Genomic DNA, 12,980 nt, shown 5'->3' on the forward strand with positions numbered 1-12,980 from the left:
TTGATGCAGTAATTCATGCAAAAGGAGCCCTTAAAAATAATTTCTTTATTGGTCTTATCTAGTATTCAAATATTCTAAGAATTTATGGTTTTCATGAGCTTCAAGCCATAATCATCAAGATTAATACAAACTAGGAAATGCATTTCCTGCAGAAAGAGTTCTGTAAAAGAAAGTGAGTATTTTTGGTAACACTTTATTTGAAGACTGTACATAAGACTGTCATAGGACTGTCATTACACTGTCATAACCATGACATGACACCTGTCATGAACATTATGAATAGTTATGACTGTTGTCATAAAGTGTCATTCGGTCAATTATGTCACGTTTAATGCAACATTGACATTGTATGAGAAGTCTTTGTTATGACAACCTGACATAAGCTGAGACAAAATAACTTGTCGATGTCTTTGTTATGACAACCGGACATAAACAAAGACAAAATATCTTGTTGATGTCTTGGTTATGTCGACTTGACATTAACCAATAACATGATCGGTCATAAACATGTCAAAGTAGGCTTAATAATCAAATGTAAAGAAACTATTTAGATTTATGTAAAATTACATTAAACTGTCATATGCGGAAGGTTTTGACATTGACTGTCATCAGACCTATACTGTCATGAATGATTCTGTTTGCCTCAAGTAAAGTGAAACAATTTGGAAATGTCAATAACATGTCATGAAGCGTTATTACCCTGTCTAATGCCTTTACAACAGGCTCAATGGCTCATGAATGATTCTATTGGCCTCAAGTAAAGTGAAACAATTTGGACATTTCAATAATATGTCATTTAAAGTTACTACACTGGCCAATATTGACATTGACTGTCATGAGACCTTTATTATACTGTCATGAATTATTCCCTTTACCTCAGTGAAACAATTTGGACTTTTCAGTAAATGTTATTACACTTAATTACACACACAACAGTGTGCAGCAGTCACAACTTCATAAATGTATCATGAAGCATTTGGGTATTACATGAGGAAAATACCTAAACAAAAGCAATATAAGTCAAGACAGTCTCTTTTATTTACATTAAGACAAAACAATGTATAGTTGTGGCCAAAATGAAATAAGAACCACTTAAAAAAAACACTTTCCAGTCCCTAAATGAACAAGTATAAGAACAAAACAGTTGCAACCTAATATTTTAAACAGCTGCTCAAAATAGATTAAAGAAAATCCAACCATTAACAACAGTTGTTTTGTTGAGGGGATTGTGAGGAGATATTCACTGATTTAAACAAACTTTCAGTATTGCTCATGCCCCTTTAAACCTAGAACCCATGCCCCTTTGGACCTAAAACCAAAGCCCTTAAGTATATTGGTACATTATCGGGAGGAGCTTGCCCTTTTGTTTATTTTCAGTTATGACCTCTGCCATATCCTTTGTAATAGCATTCCTGCAGCGCTCTGCAAAGTCGACTATCTTATCATCGTGCTCTCTATTGAGCTCTTTGAAACGATCCGGGAAGGTGAGGAACAGCTCTGCAATCACAGCAGTCCTGGCAATTGTGTTCCTGTCTACCTTCAGCTTTTCAAAAGCCTTCTTCATCGAGCCATATTGCGAGAATCTTTTCATTGCCTTTTTCATACCGCCAAATGACTCTGTCTGTTGTGGTCACTTAAAGGTCCCATGACATGCTATTTTATGTATTCTTTAATATAGGTATTAGTGGGCAACTAACACAGTATTCAAAGACGTTCCCTAAATTCAGCCGTGGTGCAGAGTTACAGCCACTCCGAGCCAGTCGCACATTGAGCTTCCCCCAAATGCGCTGTTTCGGTGGGCGTGTCAAGGAGGAGGGTGGGGGTGTGGCCCTGAGCAGCTTGCAGCCACCATGCGCTCTGTTTACAGTGGATGTATCGCAATGGCGAGGCGCACACCCTTTAGCCGTGCTCTGTAAATATTCTAGAACACACGGGAGTCCTGGAGCTCTATATCTAAATATTATCATATAGCCTACACAGATATCTATATCATATAATATATATTATCACGGCCAAAAGCTGTGTGAGCCGATATTATGAATCTCAAACGACCGCGTTGGGTTCTCCGACGTTCCTGGTTCTTCAACGTCCACATCAATGTGAATACACACACTGTAACGCAAGTGTTTCTTGTCGGTTCTTTGATGTGTCTTGTATTTCCACAACGAGACTGTCGTGGGGGTTATCTGAGCCATGGTTGAGAAGGAATTGGGGGAAAGGAACTTTGGTTTGACTCGCTGAAGTACATGAACTGCGATATGCCGCCGGTTGCCGCGAGGCACCATCGCCCGGCAGCGGGCAGCCGGCAGCGCGCGGTTCAGTCGACTTCAGGTTGATGTGAAAGTGGAAGAACGTGGGAGACGTCGCAGAACCCGACAAAGTCGTTTGTGATTCATAATATCGTCTGGAGGCGCACACAATATGTTATATGATATAGATATCTATGTATTATATGATATTATTTAGATATAGAGCTCCAGGACTGTAACGCAAGTGTTGTACACTTCCTTGTTATTTGGATAACCGTTCTGCTGTTGGTGTGATGGCGCATCCTTTCTTAACTGCCTCAGAGCCTTTATCTTACATAACCAGCCAGGATGGAGGATGCAGATTGAACCACTAAGGTAAGTAGAATCCTTCATCTGCTTTGGAGGCTAGTTACACTGCCCGGCCAAAAAGAAAGTCACCACCTGGATTTTACTAAGCAAATCGGAAAGAGCCTTCCATCAATCAAAAACTACAGTGCTATGTTTCAGTTGGCAAGTTATTTAACCCTAACTGATGCAGTGAATAGCTTCTTATTTCTTAAACAACCATGTCAGAAGACATATGCTGTGGTTGTGGAAAAGATGTCATTGTTTCAGAACTGTTAAATTATTTGCCTGCATCAAACAAGGAAAACTATTCAGGAGAAGAAGAAACTACTAAAATCGGGTTAAGTAGTGGTGAACCGTCATCTTTGAGGAAGAAATGTGGTCAGATAAAATCTTGAATGATCGTGATAGAAGATCTCTTCAATTCAATTTTATTTGTATAGCCCTTAATCACCATTACAGCCTCAAATGGCTTAACAGGCCAAATATTTATGACAACCCCCTTACCCATGCCCCCACACGGGCAAGAAATAACTCCCTTGAAATCAGCATGGAAGAAATCTTGAGAAGAAACGCATAGTAGGGGATCCCTTCTTCCAGGGATGGTCAGGAGTGCAATGGGTGCCACAATTGACATACAGGTAAATACATGCACATCATATTAAAATGGTGATGGGGTTCTGGCCGGTTATCCATGAGGAGAGTCCAGGCATCCAGTCCAGTACCCGCAACACGCTAGAACAGACAGAATAGTGAATTAGCACGGAGAAGTACATAGTGGGAATGTATACTGTAATAACAAAAGCACAAGCAAACAGAGTGGTCTTCACTTCGCATCTGTCTTTTTCACACTCCTATGTTCCAAATGCAAGATTGTTGAGGTGCGTTTTGAGCTTTCCTTTGAATAGCTCCACAGAGTCAGCTTCCCTGATCACTTATGGCAGCCTATTCCATAGGAAGGGGGCTCGATACGCAAACGCTCTCAGTCCAGCCGATTTCTTTTTAAACTTCGGCAGTGAAAGAAAGCCAGCTCCCGAAGACCGGAGGGACCGAGAAGGATTATAAGGAATGATCAGTCCTTCAGGTAGGATGGAGATAATCCATGCAAGGCTTTATAGGTTCAAAGGTTCTTATTCGCCATTTGTGCATAAACCAGACAGTTCATACACATTGGAATTCTTGTGCAGGGCTTCCCAAGTCGAGAGAGAGAGAGAGAGAGAGAGAGAGAGAGAGAGAGAGAGAGAGAGAGAGAGAGAGAGAGAGAGAGAGAGAGAGAGAGAGAGAGAGAGAGAGAGAGAGGGCACAATAAATAGTAATAATAAAAAATATATAAAGTTTTAAAAATTGAGATAAGGACAAATTTCAATTTAAATAGTAGTTTAGGTAAAGTACAATTCTATACTACATCAGTGCGCTTAGTTTTATTACTTTTTTTTTGCTAACAAATGGAAATCAGACAAATCAGGTTATCTGACTTTCCTTTTAGAAGATACACTTGGCCACTATTCGGTCTGGAGGTTCAGTTTGCTGGCGATGCAAGTGTAGCAGTAGCAGAGAACTGCAGGGGAAATGATGATATGGCTGCTGAAGTGAGCGTCAAATATTCCACGTTTTTTATAGGTTAGCAGTAGCACCTTAAAGTCTGATCTGAAAGTTATTGGTAGCCAGTGCAGAGAGGCGAGAATAGGTGTGATATGATCAAACCTTCTCGCTCTGGTCAGCAGTCTAGCGGCCGCATTCTGTACAAGCTGTAGACTTTTTGTGGTAGAGTTCGGTAATCCCGAGAACAGTGCATTGCAATAGTCCAGTCTTGACGAAACAAATGCATGAATCAGTGTCTCTGCATCCGCTGCAGATAACATTGGTCTGATTCTTGCAATGTTTCTCAGATGGAAAAAGGCAATTCTAGTTATACTTCTTATATGTTGGTCAAAGCATAGTTGAGGGTCAAACAGACACCAAGATTTTTGACAGACGCATTCTGTGGGATGGCGAGGCCATCCAACCACAGTGAGACATCCTCAAACTCTCTCCGGTCCCGCTTCGAGACGATAATTATCAGCTCTTTCTTCCCAGTGTTAAGCTGTAGGAAGTTTTGTGACATCCAGCCCTTCACAGCAGCCAGACAGGACTCAACCCTTTGAATCTGGGCCGAGTCCCCGGAATCTACAGGAATGTAGAGCTGGGTGTCACCCGCGTAGCAGTGGAAACTAATTCTGAAGCTGCGGATAACGTCGCCCAGGGGAAGCATGTAGATTGCAAAAAGTAATGGACCAAGGACCGACCCTTGTGGTACGCCAAAGCGTAATTTGCAGTGCTTTGATTCTGAACCCTCATGAAGCACAAATTGGGTTCTATCTGTGAGGTACGATTCAAGCCAACCAAGAGCCGTACCCCCGAAACCAACATAGTGCTCAAGACGGTAAAGAAGAGTGCAGTGGTCGATCGTGTCGAACGCAGCGCTCAGGTCCAGCAGCACAAGCATTGAGCTTGTATTTTTATCCAAAGCAAGAAGGATGTCATTTACAACTCTTGTAATAGCAGTTTCAGTTGAGTGGAAATTCCTGAACCCCGACTGGAAAGGTTCGAAGAGATTGTTCCTCGTCAGATAATCAACGATTTGCTTTGCTACAATCCTTTCCTGTACCTTGGACAGGAAGGGCAGATTCGATACAGGCCGATAGTTCCTGACTAATTCAGGATCTAGGCCAGGCTTTTTGAGTAGCGGTTTTATCACCGCAGCCTTGAAATTGGAGGAAACAATTCCTGTTCAAAACGAGAGATTCATAAGCGAGAGGATTGCAGGCCCCACCGTGGGAAGAAGTTCCTTGAGAACCCTGGAAGGGAGAGGATCCAACATACAAGTTGTTGGCTTTGATGCCTTTATCACCCTTTCAAGTTCCACCAAAAGGAATTGCCTTGAACTCCAGGAGAGTTGCGTTAGAGTTCCCCATCCTACTTGGCAGGACCCCATCCTGCCCCACAGGATGTGTAGGACGAGCCGCGCGGCAAGCATCAATTTCCTCTCTAATTGATTGAATCTTATTCTCAAAGAAATCCATGAATTTACCTGCCACGATCGAGGAGCCTACGGTCTGAGTCTGTTTCTGAGTCAGACTCCTCACCGTGTCAAAAATAAACTTGGGATTGTTTCTTTTCAAGTTGATGATACTGGAAAAGTAGGCGTTCCTGGCAGTAGTCAGCGCACCCTTATAGGTGAGCAGACTGTTATGCCATGCAAGATGAAAGACCTCAAGTTTAGTCGAGCGCCATTTGCGTTCAAGGATCCTGCAGCTTTGCTTCAGAGTGTGCGTTTTGTGGGCGCCTGGTCTCTGAGGTACAACAGTGGGATCACCAATTAGAATAGAACAGGCAAAAGCGGGGTTTGCGGTGAAATCAACTTATGTCATTTATTTATAAAAAGGTGCAGGGGGAAAAGGGAGGGGGCAAAAGGCACCTCAAATCTTCACCGGGTTGGCGGCTGTCGTCAGGGTGCCCTTTCTGGCTCTTCCTGGGGTGGGGCCAGAGAGAGAGAGAGAAAGATAGACCAAGGTTAATGGGGTCTGTGGTCCCTGCCACTGACCTCTTCGCCCTAGCTCGGCTTGGGTTTCCTCTTGGAGTCGTTGGGGTTCCTCTTCAGCTGCAGGCCTTCTCTCGGGTTTCAGCACGACACAATTCACACATCGACAAAACAGCTCTTCGGTCCACTTGAACGTAACTTCATTAATTAGGTTTGGAGTGATCAAGAGGGTTGGCAACAGGCCTCTTACCACGAGACTGGCCTAAAGTGTCTCTGGTCTCCACACGCTCCTCCAGCCAGTCTGTCTTCAGCCTGTTCTGGTGGAGTTAAAATGGCCCTCTGATTGCAGGGCTAACTCAGCGCACCTGTGCAGGGTAAGCTGAGTAGTACCTCCCATCCAGCACCACACCCCTTGGCTGCCTTTGCCTGCCTTTGTGGCCACCACGTGGCCATGTGGGGCACTGCTCAGCGGCTGGGCCACCACAGTTTCTGCATTAAACCAGGGGGCTGGTTTTTTCAATGTTCGTTTTTTAGTTACGATCGGAGCAACTGAATCAATGGCAGCAGACAAGGCAATGTTGAGGTCATCAGTAAGGCACTCCACAGAACTACTATAGTTACAAAGAGGTGCAAGTGAACCAGATAACTTATCTGCCATAGCTGTAATGGTTGCAGGTGTTATGCGGCGACAGCTGAAAGTAGCTTGCTGATCGTCGCAGGGGCAGGATACCACCACCTGGAAAGTGAGCAAAAAGTGGTCTGATAAAGCTGAGGAAGAATGGCCCATTTTGAGCCTCACCGTGGTTGAGAGCGTGCAGAATCTCCATGTTATTGGCATGGGATAGATATTCAAGCCACTGGATGGATGCACACGAGAACGACTTTTGCTTTTTCTGATAGACCCCCTCATATGTCAATGCTAGGACGTTTTTCTTCAAGAATGACTTTTTGAAGGTGGCCATGCACGCCGATGCTAGAGTGGCATAGGCAAAATGATCTATAGAGGCGCACTCCATGAAATTCGCCTTGTAGATTGTGCACGCCTTGTGTAGGATCCTCACATCGTTGATGCCGTAATGACACAACTCTTTCTGAAAGTCGTACAGATCTGCACCACAGCATGAAATCTTTCTTTTCATCACAAGTCATGGAATCAAATCCATAACAATCCAACAATTGAAATTGAATGAAAATTACCTTTCAACAGATCTTTAAAACCCAGCGCATACAGTGCTTTAGCCAGACGCATGGGCAGAAAGCTAAATAAGTCGATCCACCTCTGATTTTAGGCCGCATCGCGCATCAAAACGACTCTACTACCCTTCATGACTATAAAGGGATTAATACCCTGTCGGGTCATGTAATCCAGAACAAGATAACTGTCAAAGCCTGAAACATTGTGAGCTATGAATGTAAACAACGCAAACGCAGGGGTTCTGTAGCGTCTCACAAACTTTCAACACAATCAGCACCACTCGCGTGCCATTCTTTGTTGTCAAACGTCATGGCCGCCACAAAGTTTGGCTTGTGTCTGCCATTGCAACCCGGTATCACGCAATTGCGTGCTCCTGCGCACGAACGTTAATCTATTGAAGCGTGTTCCCGAGCACGATAGTCCGACTTTTTGCGTGTTACACAAAACGAAATGTAAACCAATGCATTCTGAATGGGAGTGTTCTAAGACAATTAACGTGCTCCACAAAACGGTACGAGAGAGAGAGAAAGAGAGAGCGGGAGGGACAGAGAGAGAGAGAGAGAGAGAGGCTTCAGAAAGGGTGTGCGCAGATAGTACAGTGCACCCTAGTTATGTTTATGCCAAAACCTATATATATAATTAGGCTGTGGAAATTGCAATAAGTTAAGAACACAACTTCGCACGTTGAGCACACAGCCGTGTGACTCGTTTATTTTGTAAAAAAGAAAACCGGAAAACAAAGCGTGCTGAAGGTAAACAAATCCAGCATGGTCTGTGACGTCATGAGACGCACGTAATCCTTAGGGACCGCGATCCCTGAACCACCAAGAACGTAAATGACATGCAGTAAACAACAACACAATTGAAAGAACAACACATAACGAAATACTGTAGGTGAATTATGTTACGGTCACTACAAGGCAATAATTATATTATTTAGCGTGTAATGAGACAATCTATAGCCAAATTGTCGAAGATGCCCGAGAATCTTCGGGGATATCAGCATGGGAAATCGGCGAATCAGACCCATCAAGGGGGGGGGGGGGGGGGGGACACGTTAGTTGAAGGGGGGGGGAGGACACGTTTGTTGAGGGGGGGGGAGACACGTTTGTAGGGGGGGGCACGCTCGACAACGAGAGTTGGTTTTTATTCAACGAGACTTCAACACGGAACAGCTGCACGAAACGATGGTCACGTCACTCTCGGTGACGGTGTCGACAATAATGAACACACGAACAATGTTAATAGAACAACACACAACCACATAACATCCCGAACCCATTAACCCCACTTAATCCTAACAACAAAACAAGTTAACAAAAGCCCCATTTGTCAACTGAGAACCCCAATTCCCAGAATCCCCCGCGGCTCCGGAACACGGCGTAGCTTATATTAATCTTTATTATCTGAATGGGAAATGCAATATTTTAGGACAGATACACCATTAAACGCGTTTCTAATGACATTTCTAGCGAGAAATGTACATTTTCCTTACATAATCTTCAGTCAGTGAATGTGTATGATCTTTATTATCTGAATGGGAAATGCAATATTTTAGGACAGATACACCATTAAACGCGTTTCTAATGACTTTTCTAGCGAGAAATGTACATTTTCCTTACATAATCTTCAGTCAGTGAATGTGTATGATCTTTATTAATCTTTATTATCTGAATGGGAAATGCAATATTTTAGGACCGATTCACCGTTAAACGTGTTTCTAATAACATTTCTAGCGAGAAATATACTTTTTACTTGCATAATCTTCAGTCAGTGATTGTGTCTGATCTTTAGTTTTATAGTAATTAGGATTTGATCGGCTCGTTCGCATGTTTCAACGACGTCAGGTTGCTTTCGCTAAACTAGCAGCTCACGTGCTTCCTGCGTTTGTGTTATTAAACTGTTACTTTATGTAACTTTTAATGATATCATCTTGTTAGAAACACGTATATCTGAGAGCCAACCCAGTCGCCAAAAGCATACGTTGACAGTGTACTTTTCGTGAACACTGGATTACGTCGCATTTCAACATAAAATAGCGTGTTATACACACACACGCACGCACACGCACAGACACACACACACAAGCACACACAAGCACACACACGCACGCACAGACACACAGACACACACACACACACACACACACACACACACACACACACACACACACACACACACACACACACACACACACACACACACACACACACTGTTGGGAAAAATAACCTGCTGAGTACATCACATGTACATTATAAATATAGCTAACTCCTACCCTAGCCTGATGAGCACATCACATGGACACATTATAATATAGTCAACTCTTGCTCTAACCCAACAACACAAACATGATAATATATAGTCAGGTCAAGGCCGGAGCTGAAGGCCCCATCTCCCAGGCAGGCAGATGGTGGACACTCAGACAATGCACCAGTATCATCTCCAGAACGGGAGAGCCACATTAATTTATTACACAGGAGACATTTTGAGAGCTCTTCCCCGTTAGGAGGAACCAAGAGATACCTCTGCCCACACCAGGGGCCTGAGAGCCACATTAAATTATCACACACGAGACATTTCAGGGGGGCACTCCCCGTTTTAATTTATCACACCGGAGACACGAGGAACTCTCCCCTGTTACGAAGCTCTCTCAGGGCCTGGGAGCCAAAACACACAGAACCACACACACCTCAAACGCACACACCTCATCGAGAGGAGGATACAGCATAAAAACTGTACCACACAGGGACTCTTCATCCTCTTCTTCTGAAGCAGACCTTCCACGGAGGCGAAGCTCCGGACGAACCATCAGCGCTGATTAGGGACTTAGACATATTCGATTTCTCACGCTTTATGACTCTGTATAACCGTTGCCACTTTACTTAATAAATCCAAGGTCCTCGTGCCGATAGACTTTATTACCTCTCCGTCTCATTTTATCTGGTCCAGTAGCTAGACAGACCGTTTTTCCCCACAACACACACACACACACACACACACACACACACACACACACACACACACACACACACACACGCACACGGTGCATTTCGCTGCTAAAACAACAACAAAAAAATATTCCCTCAAATATTATTACTTTCAAAACGTTGGCCAAAATGGCCAATAATATCATTTTTTATTTGGGATGCTTCTAGGACATTTTGGGTGGATTTTGAACGGTATGTGGGGGGCACGTTTTTTTGCAGGACCTGGCAACCCTGCGCTGTTGCCCGAGATCTGGATCCACCCCGGCGTGGTGCCGTCTCCTTTTGACCTTTTGACCCCAGACTTCTGGGGGAATAGCTGAATCAATTCATTAGTCAATCAGAAGCATGTAAATATCGTCCCGGTGGCGTAAGAGGACGAACAAGGTGTCCTTCAACATCTACGCTTCCAGGAGATTGCAACGGTGCCACACATGAGCATATTCGAACATGTTTAATGGTAGTAATTAGCTGTCGAAATACTGAGCAGCTATTGATTTGCTTCCCGATAAAGATTTGTCACAAATTACACTCTAGCTAATGGTAACATGTATTTTACATGGTACACCTAGGTCTAGGACATGATCTCGGTGTAGCAAGAGGCCGAGCTTGATCTCATTGGACTCAGCTTAACGTGTAGATGCTAATTAACATGTAATTTGTCAAAAATCTCCATCGGGAAGCAAATCTATAGCTGGTCATTATTGATAAAGGCCTCCAAAATCGACAGCTAATTACTACCCCGAAACATATTCAAATATGATCATGTGTGGCACTGTTGCAATCGTCTCGAAACGTAGATGTCAAAGGACACCTTGTTTGCTCTGTTGCATTACCGGGAAGATATTTTCATACTTCTAATGGATTGATTCATATTTTAAGGTTCTCGGAGTGAGACTTTAAGTGGCTGCAGCAGAAGTGTTGAGACGAAAGATGATATCAAGAGATTTATAGAATATTCCCATTCACATTATGATTCTTCGTCGTAACATCCGACCAAACATCCTTTACATTCACAGAGCGAAGATTATGAAAGTCCAGGCTCAGCAAGTGCTCAATCTCGTTGCACCTGCACCCAGTGGCTCGCTTGCAAGATTTTGGCCTGAAGTTCTTCCCAGACCTACACCCTAGCCATCCAACATGCATATCTGAGAATCAGGCCTCTCTTTAATAATGACAAAAAGTTATGAGAGAAACACACATTAACTTTTTGTTTGTTAAATCTCATAAGCGGCGTGGTGCCGGCTCCTTTTGACCTTTTGACCCCCGACTTCAAAAACGTGGCCACAGGCCAGCTGTGTCTACACACCTTTAGCCACAAATGTACACCTCCATCCCACAAAAAATGGGGACTAGAAACTAACCTCTGTCTTATGTACATTTACTGTACTGTTGGAGGTCACGCCCCTTTGCCGACCTTTTCGAGATAGCTAGGGATGCTAAAATGTTTACACACATTTCCCGGGGTCCCGTGGGCCCCCCCTTCCTGCCCTCGGGGTCCGACCGGGCCAAGTTTCGGTGCGGAGGTCCCAGTTAGGCCCTAGAATAAGGTATTAAAATTTCAGGGCGGTAGGACCTTCCTATCTCAAAAACTGTTTTTACACCACATTCTGAACCATTAGGTCTTGCAGGCTACACTTCTGAGGGGCTTTGTCCAAATGACACTCCATTTGGGAAAACTTTTTTTCTGTCAGGGCTAGAACTCCAAATCTCGGATATGTCGTACACGGGGCCCCGGGAAATGTGTGTAAACATTTTAGCATCCCTAGCTATCTCGAAAAGGTCGGCAAAGGGGCGTGACCTCCAACAGTACAGTAAGACAGAGGTTAGTTTCTAGTCCCCATTTTTTGAACTGAACTGAATTGAACACACAGAACATGAAGAATGTGAACGTAATTAATTAAAATAGGCTAAAACAAATGAGGCCAGTAATAGAAAGAACATCGGAACATCGGGTGACAAGAAAATAATTAAATCTCATAATCCCGCATCAACTGTTTGATGTCGCGCATCAAAGAAGAACTTTGCCCCTGTGGAAGGGTTCACAAGAATTGGCAAAGGTAATTGGTGAAGGAGAAGTGAATGTCATTCATGTCTCTTTCCCTCATCCTCTCTCTCTCCCTCTCCCTCTCATTCTCTCTCTCCCTCTCTTCCACCCTTTCTCTCTCCCTTTCTCTCGCCTTCTCCATCTCCTTCTCTCTATCCTGACGGATTTCCTGAAGCCTATCGAGGAGGGCAGCCTCGCATGGATCTGCAATCGGCCTGACGCTCTTCCTCTTTCTTTTGCCCCCACGGGAGGCTGATGACGTCGGGGTATGAGATGATGGGGTAACTGGGAGGGTGGTGGGAGGGTGGGGATGAAGAAGAGAAGAGCTAGAGGCAGAACTCATCTGGGTGGTGGAAGGGTCGGATAGAGAGGAAGAGGTAGCAGAAGCCACTCGTGTCGCGGGGGAAGGGTGGGGTGGAAGAAGGGAAGAGGTAGAAGCCATCACAGTGGTGGGAGGGTGAGATGTGGAAGAGGTAGTGATTAGAGGGTCAGATGGAAGTGGACATTGGGATAGGGATGAGGCGGGGTTGGGGGTTGATGGAGGTGCCTGATCTGCATGGAAAATAGGCCTTTCCTCCTCCTCATCGTCTTCCTCACCTGCCTACAGAAAGACACCTATTTTCAAACATCCTGACCAAGT

The sequence above is a fragment of the Gadus chalcogrammus genome, chromosome 9 (genome assembly GCF_026213295.1).
Source record: "Gadus chalcogrammus isolate NIFS_2021 chromosome 9, NIFS_Gcha_1.0, whole genome shotgun sequence".
Taxonomy (NCBI): domain Eukaryota; kingdom Metazoa; phylum Chordata; class Actinopteri; order Gadiformes; family Gadidae; genus Gadus; species Gadus chalcogrammus.